General features: G+C 40.6%; 1 long non-coding RNA gene across 2 annotated transcripts in view; it reads left to right on the forward strand.

The window, feature by feature from the left end:
• Positions 1 to 9,961: 9,961 nt before the first annotated feature.
• Positions 9,962 to 18,389, forward strand: part of LOC123282456 (uncharacterized) — a 94,568-nt gene continuing 86,140 nt past the window's right edge. The window contains exons 1-2 of one of the 2 annotated variants that reach the window (XR_011498092.1): positions 9,962 to 10,118; positions 13,382 to 13,462. This is a non-coding gene — a long non-coding RNA (uncharacterized lncRNA). The remainder of the gene's footprint in view (positions 10,119 to 13,381; positions 13,463 to 18,389) is intronic. The other variant, XR_006522549.2, reaches the window with a different exon arrangement.

The raw sequence follows: 18,389 nt of genomic DNA on the forward strand, positions 1-18,389 counted from the left end.
GAAGTGTGTCCCACATCCCAAATCCATATGTTGAAGCCCTAACACCCAATACCTTAGACTGTGACAGTAGGGGAGATGGGTCTTTAGAGAGGTAATTAAGGTAAAATGAGGTCACAGGGTGGCCCTGACGCAATACGACTGGTGTCCTTATAAGAAGAGATTAAGACACAGACAGGCACAGAGGAAAGACCATGTAACAGCTGTTTATAAGCCAAAAGGAGAGGCCTTGAGAGAAACCACCCCTGCCAACACCTTGATCTTGGCTTTCTTGCCTCCAGAATTGTGAGAAAACAAATTTCTGTTGTTAAAGTCATCCAGTCTGTGCTAATTTGTCACAAGAGCCCTAGCAGACTAATACACAAACCCTTTGGAAAGATTTTGTTCCTGCCAAGATTCTGGGGATGGAGGGAGTCAGGAGTACTGGCAGCCTCAGACAAGCACAGGCCCCCAATACAGTTAACCACCGCCTCACCTTGCTCCAAGTGTGTGGGCCTGGGGGTCTAAAACAGCTGGCACAAGGCTGTCGCAACCAACAAGCAAATACAACTCTGCCTTCTACGACTTGGTGGTGTCTTTTTCAAACTCTATTACCTAATATTGACTGTGCACACTTTATGATTGACCCAACATGCCTGGACAGAGACTCTGCTTACATTTACAAACACAGACACCAACTGCAACTGCAGAAGATACTCAGAGACACTTTAGGGATGGAGCGAGCAGCCGAAAACGACTGGGACGTGAAATGCTGTGCTTCCCAAAATTACCTCTTTTAATTTAAACTCTTCAAGCAATCTGAGGTACGTGGAAGCATCAACTTGGGCACGTGGGTGGGGACATGGGACAAGGGGACAGTGCTCCCCCATCACCCCTACCTGGGACCTGTTGGCTGAAGGGCAAAACGCTGTGAACCAGCATGAGGCTGCAATCAGCAGGGAATCCCCAGTTCTAAATCTTGGAGAGCTGCACAGAACGTGAAGATAGCCTGGACAGACCACAGCTAGCCCAGGTGGCTGAGGGACCTGGGACAACTTACTTGGACTTCAGGTGTGTGTGTCCCCTCCTGTGGTTAACGGGTGATAACAGGACCTTCTGGGACAGCCAGGAGGGCTGTTCAGCAGGGGTGCAGTAAATGAAATCATGAAGCTTCCGAGGCGCAGAGTTCTAAGCACACTTCCAAATACTACACCATCCTGGCTAACTATGCAGGAATGCACCTGACCTATGTAAAAAGGGAGAATTCAGAGGGAACTCGAGCTTTCATGGTCGGAGTCTGCAGGAAAGGTGTATGTGGGGTTGCGTCTTTGCACACACCTCCCAAGGCCCACAGGGTCGCAGTGCCCGGGGCCACCCCACCCTGGTCTGTTGGGGGACCCCCAGGATGAGTCACATCCCAGAGGTCTGATAATACAGCACATCTCCCCTCCTTTTTTGACCTTGGAGCAAAATCAGGGCAACTGAGAGTTCTAGAAACTTAGCAAGAGCCCTTTCAGAATTGTAACCAATTCCACACAATCTATGAGGTAAGCCCCAAATGTGCAACTGGAATACAAATGATACAGAGAGAACTCAGTACAGGGTCACATGGAAGTGCAGGCAGGAGGCCACATCTCCCGTGGCTGTTGTCCCAGAACTCACCATCCTGGCAGAGGCACCCTGAGTGGACTGACCCGGCTCTGTCCACCTCCAGTGCAAGCTGAGAGGGTTACAGTTCCTCATAGCTCTTAGAGTGTGCAAGTCTGACAGTGACGATATGAAAGGACATGTTCCCTTTTCCTGGTGAAGGGAGGGTGGACGTGTTGATTCTCCCTTTACTCAGCCGGCAGCTCTACAAGGCAAAGCCCCTCTCCCCGTCCACCCTTTGCATGGTGCTTACCTCGCAGTATGCACTCAGCCAATCTTTGTTGGAGGCAGCAATTATCTAAAATGCAAATTACTACAGTACAAAATAAAAATTACCTCCTGTGATGGTTAATTTTATGTGTCAACTTGGCTATGCTGCAGTATGATCTAGTTTTTGATCAAACACCAGTCCAGATTTTGCTGTAAAGGTATTTTTCAGATGTGATTTATATTTAAATTGGCAGACTTTGAGTAAAGCAGATTATGCTCCATAATGTGGGTACACCTCATCCAATCAGTTGAAGTCCTTAAGAGAAAAGACTGAGGTCCTCCAAAGAGGAAGGAAATCTGCCTCCAGGCTGCTTGAGCTGCAACATCAGCTCTTCAGTGGATCTCCAGCTTGCCTAATCTGAATTCAGACATGCCAACCTCAACAATCATGTGAGTCAATTACTTTAAATAAATAAATCTCTCTCTAGATATAAACATCCTATTGGTTCTCCTTTTCTGGAGAATCCTGACTAATACACAGCCCCACCCCCATCTAGCAAAGGAAAAAACACAATTTCTGTGTACAAAAACCTGATCAGTGCGGCATAAAATTCTGGCTATGAAAATCAGGTTTCACGACAGAATACAATGCTCTCTAATTGTTTTCTCCCGCTGTGGAGCAAAATCCACCCAAGGGAGAGTAAAGAACAGGGCCTGACAAGTTTGGCTAGTGGAGTATCTGAGTTATAAATACAATTCATACATATGCTGGTTTCAAGGTCACAGACGCTATCACTGTCCATTTGTCTTATTCACAACTAAAACATCTGAAAGCCACAGTTGAAGGCCCATCATTTCTGTCACCACAGCCATGCACAGAGGTGAGGCAGAAATGATGAAGTTGGATGGGGGAGTAATCAGGTAAATGAATGCTCAGTGAGCTCCTGCTGAACAGCACAAATGCACACCAGGCTCAAACCAACACAGAGGTAAAGAATACATTCCTGTTTTCTTGAGCACATGTTCTGAGAGGCCTTTAACACAAAAAATTCATATCAATGCAAATCTTATTCCTGGAATGCTCTGTAATCCCCCTACTAGATAATCTGAAATCAAGCCAGAGCTGCCATGTTTAAGCCCCACTCATGGCCCCAGGTTCTCCACTGGCTCCTGCACAGCTGCTGTACTTAAACCCCCCATTTGTAGCCAAAGGTTCTCCAGATATAAGATATAAAGAGAACAAGTAATAAAATGGCAGATGTAAATCCTCTCACATAAGTATTTACATTAAATGTAAGTGGACTAGACAGTTAAAAGGCAGACATTGACAGAATGGATTAAAAAAAGAACCAATTACATGTCCATGACAGACACATTTTAAATTCAAAGATACAAATAGAGTGAAACTAAAAGGATGGGAAAAGATATACCATGCAAAGAGAAACTAAAAGTGAGCAGAAGTAGCTATACTAGCATTCAACAAATATCAGGCAAAACAGACTTGAAGACAAAAATTGTTACTAGAAACATTATGATAAAAGGGTCAATCCATCAGCAAGTGTAACAAGTATAAACATATATTCACCTAACAACACAGCCTCATAATACCTGAAACTGCAGAGGACATGATCTTCTATGCCAAAAATCCTAAAGATTTCACAAAAGAACTGTTAGAGCTAATAAACGAATTCAGCAAAGCTGGAGGATACAAAAGTAACACACAAAAATCAGCTGCATTTCTATACGTTAGCAATGAACTATCCAAAAAAGACATTAAGAAAACAATTCAATTTACGGTAGCATCAAAAAGAAAAAAATAAGAATAAATTTAAGCAAGGAGGTGAAAGATTCGTACACTAAAAGTTACAAAACTGCTGAAAAAAATTAAAGACACAAATAAATGGAAAGCTACTCCATGTTCACGGATTGGGAGACTTACTATTGTTAAGATGACAATATAACCCAAAGCTATCTACAGATTCAATGCAATCCCTTTCAAAACGCCAACAGCAATTTCTGCAAAAACAGAAAAAGCCATCCTAGAATTAATATGAAATCTCATGGGACCTAGAATAGCTAAAAGAATTTTGAGAAAACAACAAAGTTGGAGGACTCACACTTACTGATTTCAAAACTTCCTGTAAAACTACAGTTAACAAAACAGTATGGCAGGGGCTGTTGACCAATGAAATAGAGTACAGCCCAGAAATAAAGCCTTGCATATACGATCAAATGATTTTCAACAAGGGTGTCAAGACCTTTCAATGGAGAAAGGACAGTCTTTTCAACAGACAGGGCTGGGAAAACTTGATGCCCAAATGCAAAAGAATTAAACTGGACCATTACCTTATACTACGTACAAAAGTTAACTCAAATGAACAAAAAACCCTAAACATAAGAGCTAAAACTATAAAACCGTCAGAAGAAAATACATGGAGAAAGCTTCCTGACACTGGATTTGAAAACGATTTTCTGGGTATGACACCAAAAGCACCGGCAACAAAAGAAAAAATACATAAACTGAACATGAAAATTAAAAACTTTTGTTCAGCCAAGGACACTATCAACACAGTGAAAAGACAACCCCCAGAATGGGAGAAAATATTTGCAAATCGTATATGTGATAAGGGATTGATATCCAAAATATATAAAGAATTCTTACAACTCAACAGCAAAAAAACATGATTAAAAAATGGACAAATGACTTGAATAGACATTTCTCCAAAAAAGATATATAAATGGCAAGTAAGTATATGAAAAGATGCTCAATATCACTAATCATTAGGGAAATGCAAATCAAAACAGAAGGAGATACCACTTCACACCCATTAGGATGGCTATTATCAAAAAACCAGAAAGTACAAGTGTTGACTGCTGTAGAAAACAGTATGACAATTCCTCAAAAAAACTAAACACTGAATTACCATATGACCCAGCAATTCCACTTCTGGATATATTCCCAAAAGAAGTGAAAACAGGGTCTTGAAGAGATATCTGTACACCAATGTTCACAGCAGCATTATACAATAGCAAAAGGTGGAAATAACCCAACTGTCCATCAACAAATGAATGGGTAAAGAAAATGCAGTATACACATACAATGGAATATTATTCAGCCTTAAAAAGGAATTAAATTCTGATACACGCTACAAAATGGATGACCTTGAAGACATTATACTAAGTGAAATAAGCCAGATACAAAAGGACAAATATTGTATGATTCCACTTATATAAGATATCCAGAATAATCAAGTTCACAGCCAGAAAGTAGAACGGTGGTTACCAGGAGCTGGGGGAATAAGGGAGCGGGGAGTTAGTGTTTAATGGGCACAGAGTTTCAGTTTCTGATGATGAAACAGTTCTGGAGATGGGTAGTGGCGATGGTTGCACAGCAATGTAAATGTACTTAATGCTCCTAAACTGTACACTTGAAATGTTTAAAATAGTAAATGTGAGGTCATCTATATTTTATTACATAGAAAACATCAGGTAAGGAGATTTCCTCAATTTATTTTTGTTTTTAAACATTTTTTAAGCTATTCTAGTTTATTTTATCCTTCACATAAATTTTAGAATCAGCTTATCTTTCATCCATAAAAGCATCCTGTTGACGTTTCTTAAAAATTAAACATAAATACCTTATGACCCAGAAATAACACTTCAAGATTTCTACCCAGAAGAAATTAAAACATATGTCCACATAAAGACTTGTACATGAGTCTTCACGGCACCACTATTCATACTGGGCAAAAAAATGGAAACAAACAATAGTTCATCATCTGGTGAATGGATAAACAAAATGTGATATATCCATACAATGGAATACAATGCAACCAAAAGAAATGAAACACATGCTACAACAGCAATGAATCCCAAAAAACATTATGCTAAGTGAGAGAAGCTGCACATAAAGACCACAAATTGTATACTTTCATTTATGTTAAATGTCCAGAAAAGGCAATTCTATAAGAGACAGAAAGTAAATTAGTGACTAGCTTCAACAGGGGTTAGGAATGGGGATTAACTGTCAAAGGTCACAAGGGATCTTAGTGGGTTGATGAGTATGTTCTAAAACTGGATTACGGCAATGACTGCACAACTCCATAAATCTTCTAAAAATCACTCTACACTTAAAGTAGGTGAATTTTATAGTACGTATATTATACCTCAATAAAGTTGTTTAAAATAGTTTTTGCTAGGATACTTGATTGGAATTGTGTTAAATCTATAGATCAATTTGGAGACAACTGACATCTTTACTATACTGAGTGTTCCAACCCACGACCATAATACACCTCTCCATTTATTTACATGATCTTTGATTTCACTCATTAGCATTTTGTAGTTTTCAGCATACAGATCCCATACGTGTTTAATTAGATTTATATCTAAGTATTTGATTTTTTTAAAGGTACTGAAAATGGTATTTTTAAATTTCACTTTTTAACTGTACATTGCTAGTATATAAAAATAAGATTGACTTGTATGTGTTGACTCTATTTTGTGACCTTGCTAACCTCACTTACTAGTTCTCATAGTTTTTTTCATAGATTCCTTGGATTGTCTATGTAGATAATCATGTCGCCTGCAAATAGAGACAATTTTATTTTCCCTTTCCAATCTGCATGTCTTTTATTTCTTTTTCTGACCTTGTTGCACTGGCTAAAATAAAGTTTTAAAATTACATACGCGTCATTAATCCATGCTATACCTGTGGCTGCTAAATTTTGGGTGCAAGAAAGAGCAGCTGGGACAAGTTAGCTACTTAGAAATGGACACTATAAAATCCATTTTTCTAATATAAAAGCTCTAGAAAACATAGCACTAATAGTAACTGTTCCTATATCATACGGTACTTTTCCCATACTATCTATCTTGATCTTCATAACAATGTAATAGGTACATTTTCCATATTACTGAAGAAGGAAAATGGGCCAAGGTAGGCAAAGCAAGGTGCCCACCTGGGCTCAGGTGATCCTGCTGGAGCAGACATCAATAACAGTCAGAGCAGCAGACTTGCCAGGACCCACTAGATCTCACCTGCTGAAGTCTCTGTCTTTCTTCCCACTGGCTAGCTGGGTGGCCCCGGGCACTGACTGAGCTGACCTCTCTATAAGCTCGTGCTAGTAAAACACAGATCAAAAGCCAGGACACAGTCATACAGTGAAAGTGGCTGAGGGAACACTGGCCCACCTGGGGGAGTGGGAGGCAGTTGAGCTCCTGGAGTAGCACCTGAGCAAGCAAGGTGCCTTCAAAGAATCATAGGTGAGTCATTCAGTAGGTGTGTGAGAGTCAGGTCCCAGGGTCTAATATTTTGGGGAAGGTATTTTTAGCAATTCTTTCTAATTTTTAACTCAGAGTGTGTCAGTGAGATGGTTGGATTCAAAGTCTGGCTCTGCCACTTACCAGGCATGTAACCTTGGACACATACTTCATCCCTCTTTGTCAGTTCCCTCATCCATAAAGTGAGAATAATAATTGCACCTACCTTTGAAGGTTGTGAGAATAATTAGTATGTAAAGTACTTAGCAGTTTACAAACTATAGCCCACTGCCTGTTTCTGTAAATAAAGTTTTACTGGAACATGGCCACACCCATTCGTTACATATGGTCTACACTGCTTGGTGGTTCAACAGCAGAATGGGGTAGCTATGACAGAGACCATACGGCCCATAAAGTCGTAAACATTCACTGTCTGGACCTTTACAGGAAAAGTAACCCTGGCTTAAAAAAACGCTGGAGCAAAGTAAGTACTTAAGAAATGTTAGCTATTATTTAAACCCAAATTCACTTCCAGAATAATAAACTTGAGTACGTGCACAAAGATATAGACACAAGCAATGATCACGGTGATGAGAAACGTGAAATAACAGTGTTAAACAGGATGCTGATTAAATAAATTATGGTACCTCTATATATTAGAACACCATACAGATAGTAAAAAAGAATGAGGAAAATCTGCATATATATACTATATATGCCAACATGTAGAGATCTCCAAGATCATTAAGCGAAGATCATCAAGTGAAAATGTATGAAGATATATGCAATATAATCTCACTGTTACCAAAAGAACACAAAAACCAAAAACTACGTCTAAGAACAAAAAAGGCTATATACTATGATAGACATATTGAGAGAATTAGTATACATCATTCTCTGTATAGTTTAAATTTTTTAATGAGCTGGAGTTTTGTAATTTTTATCATAACTTAAAAGTATTATTTGAATCTCTCTGGTTGTACCTTAGAACTACACTTTTCAAAGCTTCATGTCTTTACCGCTCAGGGACAAACTAAAGTATGGTCAGTCTCAAATGCATTATGCTAAGTGAACTAAGCCAGAGTCACAGACCACATATGACACTCCAGAAAAAGAAAAACTGTAGGAATGGAGAACAGCCAGCTCAGTGGTTTCAGGAATTGAAAATGAGGGGGAGGGTTGCCTACAAAACACAGCATGAAAGAATTTGGGAGCCATGGAACTGTTCTTTATCTCGTTTGTGGTGGGTGTCACACGACCCCTTGCATTTGTCAAAACTCATTGAACTGTACGCCAAAAAGTGAATTTTACTATACGTAAATTTAAAAATAAGTTCAAATAAAACACTACAAAAAAGAAAAAACCTCGGGGAGTAAATTTTCTTTGAGCGACCTACCAGCATACAAACATATAGGAAATGTTTCCACCACGATTCCCTGTTTGCCTGTCAGAGAGATGATGCCGCTGGGGAAGAAGGCAGCAGCAAATCGAACAGCATTAGCACCCATCTTCCCATTGAAATCCTACAAATGCATACCTGCAGTGGCCACGTTTATTTAAAGCATGATTACTTCTTACTGTGCCTGCATAACTACGCTTTACATGGAAAACCACTAACGACCTGCAGGGATAAGGGAGACGACGCTTGGGACCCTCCCTGGTCCGAGCACAGGAGCACGCAGCGTAGAGGCTGCCACCGCCGGCTCAGGAACCTGGACAGGATTCTCTAGCACAATCACCACGCTGCTCCGAGTTGGTGACGAGTTGTCAACCACAGCAATCTGAGCTACAGAGTCGGGTATCACTGCTGCTTCAATCACAAATCATTTAAGGAATCATGTTAGACAATGGCCAAGAAATACCACCGGGCTCACGAAGCTTTCCTGCAAAACCCTGCCCGATGTGGGCCACATTACCCTCTACTACTAGAAAAGAAACACTCCAAAGTCCCAGTCGACCACAGAAGCGCAGATCACCCAAGACTGGGTTTAATAAGCAATCGCTATCCATCCCGTTTACACATAATACTAGAGTGTACATGGTCCGCATGCCTCTTTCAGCTTAAAAAACGCTCCTTAAACCCCATTTCCAAATTACTCTTTCGCTCTTTTTCTTATGCCCTCAATGTGCTGCAAATTAAGCGCACGCATTTTAGGCTTAAAATACACAATTCATGGCTGCGCGGAACAGCGCTTCCCACGTAACAATCCTGGTTCCTTAACAAAGCCTCAAACTCATCTCTCCAAGAATCTGAAAAATGATTTCGCTTGGCCAGTCTCCCTCATTTCCTCCGAGAGGGACACAAAGCAAAAACTGGTTCTGATTTTGTCGCACGACCTTCGTGCAAGCTTTCTGCCCCTTACTTTCCAACAATAACTGCAAAACACCAACGTACCCCTTCCCACTGGAGCTCTGCCACGTGCCGGGGACGCGGGAATCCGGGATCCGGGGGCGCGCGGTCAGGAGACCGGGGGCGGGGGACGTGAGAGCCAAGGCCGAGCGGACAGGGAGAACAGGGGCCGGTGGTACGAGGGTCGGGGGTACAGCGGCCAGGGCCGGCGTGCGGAAGCCGAGGCGATCCGAGAGGCCGCGCCTCCGGGGAGGCCGCACCGCTGAGGGCCAAGTCCTGGCCGCTCGCGGGGCCCCAGCCCGGCACCGCCGTCGCCCTGCCCGACCCGGTTCAGAAGGCGGCCAGGACCCCACGGGGGCAGCAGGACGGGGCGGGGGCAGCAGCGTTTCTCACCTGGGTCCGCAGCAGCAGCAGCGGCGGCTCGGGGGTCCGGAGCAGGCCCTGGGAGTTTCCTGGCTGAGTGAGTCACTCGGGCGGGCCGGGAATGCGCCAGGAAACACCCGGCCTCCTCCCCTTCCTCCCGGGGCGGGGGCTCTCCCGGCTCGGCCTCTTCCTCCCGGCGCTCCTCCTTCTGAGCTCGGCCGCGGCCCTGTCTGCTCCCTGTGTTCCCTCCCTTCGCGGCCCCCGCCTCCCGGGAGCCCGCCGGGGCACGCGCGCCCGACGCCGGTCAGTGGTAAGACGCCCGAGCGGAGCTGGCCGCGCTTCCCTCCAGCTGCCGAAGGTGTTCCCCAGGGAGGAGAGGCCCCGAGGGTCACCTGCTGCTTTATGCGACCTCAGCTATGCCTGGGACCGCGAGGGGAGGAGGGGGGCAGAGAGACCAGCGAGGGGCTTCCCCGTGGTAGCCGCCCGGCACTAGGCGTAAAAGGAACGGGGATTTTTACCCTGTTCCCAGGGCTCCACGGGGTTTGTGCGGTGGGTGGGATGAACCCAGGGCGCGCTGGCCGGGCGCCCCACCACCAGGGAGGAGGAACGCACACCTGCGCCCCGAGGGACGGACCACAGCAGGGGGCCGGGGGCCGGGTGCGACAGGTACAAGCCACCAGAGCCTAGCCAACTAAGAGAAAATGACCTCGTCGAGCCCCTGCAGTGATCACAACTGTACAACCCCATCTCCCCTCTGAGCCAGGAGCAAATGCATGTGCCTGCTTGTGAGAATTGCTGACAGAAGAAAACCCGACTTGCATTAGTCCCCAAAAAACAATCTTGAGAGAGGCAATTAAGCAACACATCATGTGGAAACGCTGAGAGGAGAGAGCTTGTCACAGGCGTGCTTTGGAGAAAAATTGCTCTGAACTCCCACTCACCCCCAACTACCCTCTCCCCCTTCACCCTCCGTCCCAGATCTAATGGAGAACAATAATGATGGTCATCAGGTATTCTAATCTGGCCACTGAACTGTGAAAACCAAAAGACATTTGATTATTCCCTGGCCGTCCTCGGATAATGCAAAAAGTTAACAGCAAATGGATCCTGACTAGGCCAGAGTCTACCAGTTGTCTAAATATTCTAACAACACTTTTTCTAGGAGCTCCCGGAGGTCTCTTACACTCCTGCAAAACATGGACTTCTAGTGACTTTCTGGTTCCCAGGCTACACATTTTCAATTACTACTTCTTTCTGCCCAGGGCTGAGCCTCAAAGTTAGATTCCAAAGGGCTTTTTTAAAAACTGTAGGGGCTGGCTCCGTGGCCGAGTGGTTAAGTTCGTGCGCTCCGCTGCGGCGGCCCAGGGTTCTGATCCTGGGCGCGGACATGGCACCGCTCCTCAGGCCACTTTGAGGCCGCGTCCCACATCCCACAACTAGAAGAACCTGCAACTAAGATATACAACTATGTACGGGGGCGGGGGGGGAGGGGGGGGTGGTTGGGGAGATGAAGCAGAAAAAAAAAAAAGATTGGCAACAGTGGTTAGCCCAGGTGCCAATCTTTAAAAATAAATAAATAAATAAAAATAAATTAAAAAAATAAAAACTGTTGGTGAAGTGATAGAATACAAACTCAAGGTATAATGTGATAATTTAAAAACATTGTGATCCCTAGAGCAATTAATACAAAATAAGAAGCATAGATAAAATTTCAAGGGAGAAAATAAAATGGAATGCTGAAATATACTCAGTTAATCCAAAGAAGGCAGCAAAGAAGGAGGAAAAAGCACATGAGATAAATAGTAAAAAAGAGCAAGCTCTTAGGCTTAAATCCAACCATATATGTAATTACGTTAAATATAAATGGGCTAAACACTCCAATTAAAAGACAGAAACAGTCACATTGGATAAAAACAAAACCTAAATAGATGCTGTTTAAAGGAGACATGTAAGGACACAAAAAGGTTGAAATTTAAAGGATGGAAATGATCTACCATGCACCTGCTAATCATAAAGTTAGAGTGGCTGGATTAATATCAAGTAGACTTCAAGACAAGGAGTGTAGCCAGAAATTAAATGGGACATTTGATAAAGATAAGTGGGTCAATTTATTCAGAAAAAAATAATTTTTAATGTGTATACACCAAATAAACTTTGAAATACTTGGGAAAAATTGATAGAATCAGAAAAAGAAATAGGCGAACACACACTCATAATTAGAGATTTGAACACACCTCTCTTAGTAATTGATAGGACAGGCAGACACAAAAATAAGCAATGATACAGAAAAATTTAAAAGGCAATTAACTTGTTTAACCTAAACAGTACCCCCACAAAACAGAATATGCTGGATTGAATAAAAGATGCTCAAACCCTCTCTACTGAGCCCTCAAGGTGTTACTAAGAAGAATTCAAGTTTTCAGACACATGTGCAACATTCACAAAATATACCATATGCTAGGAAGTAAAACAAGCCTCAACGGCTTTCAAAGGGTTAAAATCATGTTGAACCTTCTCTAAACACCATGAAATTAAGTTAAAAAGCAGTAACAAAAAAATAACTTTTTAAATGCCCAAATATTAGAGAATTAAATAATACACTTCCAAATGTCCCTTTGATCAAAAAAGAAATCACGATGGAAATGAGAAAATATGTTGAACCAAACAATAATGCAAAAATGTCAAAGTTTATGAGAGGAAGCTAAATGAATGCTCAGAGGGAAAGTTTATATATGAAATGCATATATTAGAAAATAAGGAGAGCTTAAAATTAATAATTAAACTTCTACCTCAAAAAAGTTTAGAAAAACACAAGCAAGTTAAATCCAAAGAAAGAAGTAAAGAAATAATAAAGAACAGAGACAATGAACTAGAAAATAAATGACCAAACAGGAAAATCCAAAAAAGCTGGCTTTGCAAAAAGTAATAGAATTGTTACACCCTAGCAAAATTGATTTTAGAAAAACATAAATTACCAACATCAGAAATAAATGTGGAGACCCTACTAGTTTCTTATCAACAGTGAAAGGATACTAAAGGAATTGTATGAAAAACTTGATGGCAGTAAATTTAATAATTCAGAAGAAATAGATACATTTCTTGAAAAACATGACTTTTCAAAACTGATACAAGAAAAAAATAGAAAATCTGAATAGTCCCAAATTGGTAGAAGAAAAAAGAATATGAATCTATCATTTAAAACCTTCCCACAAAGAAAATCTCCAAGTTGATACAGCTTCAGTGGTGAATTTTTTAAAACATTTAAGGAAGAAACAATACCAATTCCACTAATCCACAGTAATTAAAGTTGTGTGGTCTTGGCATAAGGAAGTACAAATAGACCAATGGAACAGAATAGTGAGAAATAAGCCCAGCTGTAGACTGAGATGTTTGTGTCCCCCAGCCCCCCAAATTCATACGCTGAAACCGAATACCCAATTGATTGGTATTTGGAGGTGAGGACTTTGGGAGGTGATTACGTCAGGAGTATGGAGCCTTCATGAATAGGGTTAGTGTGCTTAGAAAAGAGACCCCAGAGAGTTCCTTCATCTGTTCCACTATTTGAGTTTACAGGTCTGTGAACCAGGAGGTGGGCTCTCAGCAGACACGAGATCTGCCAGCACCTGGATCTTGGACTTCACAGCCTCCAGAACTGTGAGATATAAATTTCTGTTGTTGATAAACCACTCAGTCTGTAGTATTCTGTTATAGCAACCTAAACAAACTATAGCAACCCAAACTAAGACAAGCCCACACCTATATGGGCTGTTTATTTTCAATAAAGATGCCAAAGAAATTTAATGGAGAAGGGAAAGTCTTTTTTTAATGGTGCTAAATAACTGTATAACCATGTGCAAAAAATTGAACGTTGACCCCCTTGCCCACACCATACAGAAGAGTTAACTCAATATGGATCACAGACCTAAATGTGAAAGCTAAAGATACAAAGCTTCTAGAAGAAAACATGAGAATAATTTCACAACCTTAGCATAGAGGTAGGCAAAGATGTCCGAGAACAGAAAATGTACTAACCTCTTTGGTCAATACCTTTAGAAAAAAATGATAAATAATTTGCTCAGAATTTTAAAACTTCTCATCAAAAGACAATGTTAAGAAAGTGAAATGCCAAGGCACAGACTTGAAGACAATGCTGTTTTCATATAATTGACAAAGGAGTTGTATCCAGAATATACAAAGAATATACAATAGTAAAATGACAACCCAATAAAAATAGGATTCTTCAAAGAAGAAAACACTTTAGAAGTCTCTTATAAAGTTAGACATACATATATGCTATGGTACCTAATCCTACATCTATGTATTTACCCAAGAGAAATGAAAATTTATCTCTACACAAAGACTTGTACATGAATACTCTTTTTTTTTTTAATTTTTTATTGAGTTAATGATAGGTTACAATCTTGTGAAATTTCAATTGCACATTATTGTCTGTCAGTCATGTTGTAAGTGCAACCCTTCACCCTTTGTGCCCACCCCCCAGTCCCCCTTTCCCCTGGTAGCCACTAGTCTGTTCTCTTTGTCCACATGTTTAAATTCCTCATATGAGAGGAGTCATACAGAGATTGTCCTTCTCTATCTGGCTTATTTCACTTAACATAATTCCCTCAAGGTCCATCCATGTTGTTGCAAATGGGACAATTTTGTTCTTTTTTATGGCTGAGTAGTATTCCATGTATATATATACCACATCTTCTTTATCCATTCATCTGTTGATTGGCACTTAGGTTGCTTCCACATCTTGGCTATTGTAAATAATGCTGCAACGAACATTGGGGTGCATGGGACTTTTCGAACTGCTGACTTCAAGCTCTTTGGATAGATACCCAGTAGTGGGATAGCTGGATCGTATGGTAGTTCTATTTTTAATTTTTTGAGGAATCTCCATACGGTTTTCCATAGTGGCTGCACCAGTTTGCATTACCACCAGCAGTGTATGAGGGTTCCTTTTTCTCCACAACCTCTCCAACATTTGTTACTATTTGTTTTAGTTATTTTTGTCATTCTAATGGGTGTAAGGTGATATCTTAGTGTAGTTTTGATTTGCATTTCCCTGATGATCAGCAATGATGAACATCTTTTCATGTGCCTATTGGCCATCCGTATATCTTCTTTGGTGAAATGTCTGTTCATGTCTCCTACCCATTTTTTGATTGGGTTGTTTAACTTTTTGTTGTTGAGTTATGTGAGTTCTTTATATATGATAGATATTAAGCCTTTGTCGGATGTATTACTTGCAAATATTTTTTCCCAGTTAGTGGTTTTTTTTTATGTTTCAATCCTGTTTTCCCTTACCTTGAAGAAGCTCTTTAGTCTGATGAAGTCCCATTTGTTTATTCTTTCTATTGTTTCCCTCGTCTGAGAAGACATGGTGTCTGAAAACATCCTTTTAATACTGATGTCAAAGAGTGTACTGCCTACATTTATTCTAGAAGCCTTATGGTTTCAAGTCTCAGCTTTAGGTCTTTGATCCATTTTGAGTTTATTTTGGTGAATGGTGAAAAAGAGTGGTCAATTTTCATTCTTTTACACGTGACTTTCCAGTTTTCCCAGGACCATTTGTTGAAAAGGCTTTCTTTTCTCCATTGTAGGCCCTCAGCTCCTTTGTCGAAGATTAGCTGTCCATAGATGTGTGGTTTTATTTCTGGGCTTTCAATTCTGTTCCATTGTTCTGTGCACCTGTTTTTGTACCAGTACCATGCTGTTTTGATTACTGTAGCTTTGTAGTATGTTTTGAAGTCAGGGATTGTGATGCTTCCAGCTGTGTTCTTTTTTCTCAGGATTGCTTTAGCAATTCAGGGTCTTTTGTTGCCCCATATGAATTTTAGGATTCTTTTTTCTATTTCTGTAAAGAATGTCTTTGGGATTTTGATTGGGATGGTGTTGAATCTGTAGATTGCTTTAGGTAGAATGGACATTTTAACTATGTTTATTCTTCCAATCCATGTGCATGGAATGTCTTTCCATTTCTTTATGTCGTCATCCATTTCTTTCAGAAAAGCCTTGTAATTTTCATTGTATAGGTCTTTCACTTCCTTAGTTAAATTCACCCTGAGGTATTTTATTCTTTTTGTTGCGATTGTGAATGGTATTGTGTTCTTGAGTTCTTTTTCTGTTCTTTATTAGAGTATAGAAATGCTACTGATTTAAGTAAATTGATTTTATACCCTGCAACTTTGCTGTAGTTGTTGATTACTTCTAAAAGTTTTCCAATGGATTCTTTGGGGTTTTCTATATATAAGATCATGTCGTCTGCAAACAGCAAGAGTTTCGCTTCTTCCCTCCCTATTTGGATTCCTTTTATTCCTTTTTCTTGCCTGATTGCTCTGGCCAGAACCTCCAGTACTATGTTAAATAAGAGTGGTGATAGAGGGCATCCTTTTCTTGTTCCTGTTCTCAGTGGGATGGCACTGAGTTTTTGCCCATTGAGTATGATGTTGGCTGTGGGTTTGTCATATATGGCCTTTATTATGTTGAGGTAGTTCCCTTCTATGCCCATTTTGTTCAGAGTTTTTATCACAAATGGCTGTTGGATCTTGTCAAATGCTTTCTCTGCATCTATTGAGATGATCATGTGGTTTTTATTCCTCTTTTTGTTGATGTGGTGTATCACGTTGATTGATTTGCAGATGTTGAACCATCCCTGTGTCCCTGGGATGAATCCCACTTGGTCATGATGTAGGATCCTTTTGATGAATTGCTGAATTTGGGTTGCCAAAATTTTGTTGAGAATTTTTGCATCTATGTTCATCAGCGATATTGGCCTGTAGTTCTCCCTTTTTGTGCTGTCTTTGTCAGGTTTTGGTATCAGTGTGATGTTGGCCTCATAGAATGTGTTAGGAAGTGTTCCATCCTCCCTAATTTTTTGGAATAGCTTGAACAGGATAGGTATTAAATACTCTCTGAAAGTTTGGTGGAATTCCCCAGGAAAGCCATCTGGTCCTGGGGTTTTATTCTTTGGGATGCTTTTGATGGCTGTTTCAATCTCTTACCTTGTGATTGGTCTGTTCAAATTGTCTGCTTCTTCTTGGGTGAGCTTTGGGAGATTGTAGGAGTCCAAGAATTTATCCATTTCCTCTAGGTTATCCATTTTGCTGGCATATAGTTTTTTGTAGTATTCTCTTAGAATCCATTGTATTTCTGTGGAATCTGTTGTTATTACTCCTCTTTCATTTCTGATTTTGTTTATTTGAGCTATCTTTTTTTCTTTGTAAGTCTGGCTAGGGGTTTGCCAATTTTACTTATCTTCTCAAAGAACCAGCTCTTTGTTTCATTGATCCTTTCTACTGCCTTTTTTGTTTCAATAGCATTTATTTCTGCTCTGATTTTTATTATTTCTCTCCTTCTCCTGACTTTGGGCTTTGTTTGTTGTTCTTTCTCTAATTCAGTTAGGTGTAGTTTAAGATTGCTTATTTGAGACTTTTCTTGTTTGTTAAGATGTGCCTGAATTACGATGAATTTTCCTCTTAATACAGATTTAGCTGCATCCCATATGAGTTGGTATGGCATGTTATCATTTTCATTTGTCCCCAGGTATTTTTTTATTTCTTCTTTAATTTCTTCAATGATCCATTGCTTGTTCAATAGCATATTGTTTAGTCTCCACATCCTTGTGCCTTTCTCAGCTTTTTTCTTGTACTTAATTTCTAGCTTTATAGCATTATGATCAGAGAAGATGCTTGTTATTATTTCAATTTTTTAAAATTTGTAAAGGCTTGCCTTGTTTCCCAACATACGGTCTATCCTTGAGAATGTTCCATGTGTGCTTGAGAAGAATGTGTATTCTGCTGTTTTTGGATGGAGTGTTCTATATATGTCTATTAAGTCCAACTGTTTTAGCTTTTTGTTTAGCTCCACTGTTTCTTTGTTGATTTTCTGTCTGGATGATCTGTCCACTGATGTGAGTGGGGTGTTGAGGTCCCCTACTATTATTGTGTTGTTTTTGATATCTTCTTTTAGGTTTGTTAATAGTTGCTTTATGAACTTTGATGCTCCTGTGTTGGGTACATAGATATTTATAAGCATTATTTCTTCTTGATGAAGTGTCCCTTTGATCCTTATATATTGGCCCTCTATGTCTCTCTTTACCTGCCTTAGCTTGAAGTCTGTTTTGTCTAAGTATTGTGATGCTTGCTTTCTTTTGTTTGCTATTAGCTTGGAGTATTGTCTTCCACCCCTTCACTCTGAGCCTGTGTTTGTCCTTGGAGCTGAGGTGTGTTTCCTGGAGGCAACAAATTGTTGGATCTTGTTCTTTAATCCATTTTGCCACTCTGTGCCTTTTTATTGGAGAGTTCAATCTGTTTACATTGAGGGTGAGTATTGATGCATGAGGGCTTAATGCTGTCATTCTGTTGCTCGTTTTCTGGTTTTCCAGTGTTTCCTTTGTTTCCTGTTCTGTGTGTTTTAGCCTACCCATTGACTTCTGCAATTTCTTATGCTGGGTTTCTTAGATTTTTCCTTATTTATGTTTTGTGTCTCTGTTCTGTTTTTCAGTTTAGTGGCTACCCTGAAGTTTGTATTCAGAATCTCGTGTATAACATAGTCCATTTTCTGGTGGTCTCTT

The sequence above is a fragment of the Equus asinus genome, chromosome 2 (genome assembly GCF_041296235.1).
Source record: "Equus asinus isolate D_3611 breed Donkey chromosome 2, EquAss-T2T_v2, whole genome shotgun sequence".
Lineage (NCBI taxonomy): Eukaryota > Metazoa > Chordata > Mammalia > Perissodactyla > Equidae > Equus > Equus asinus.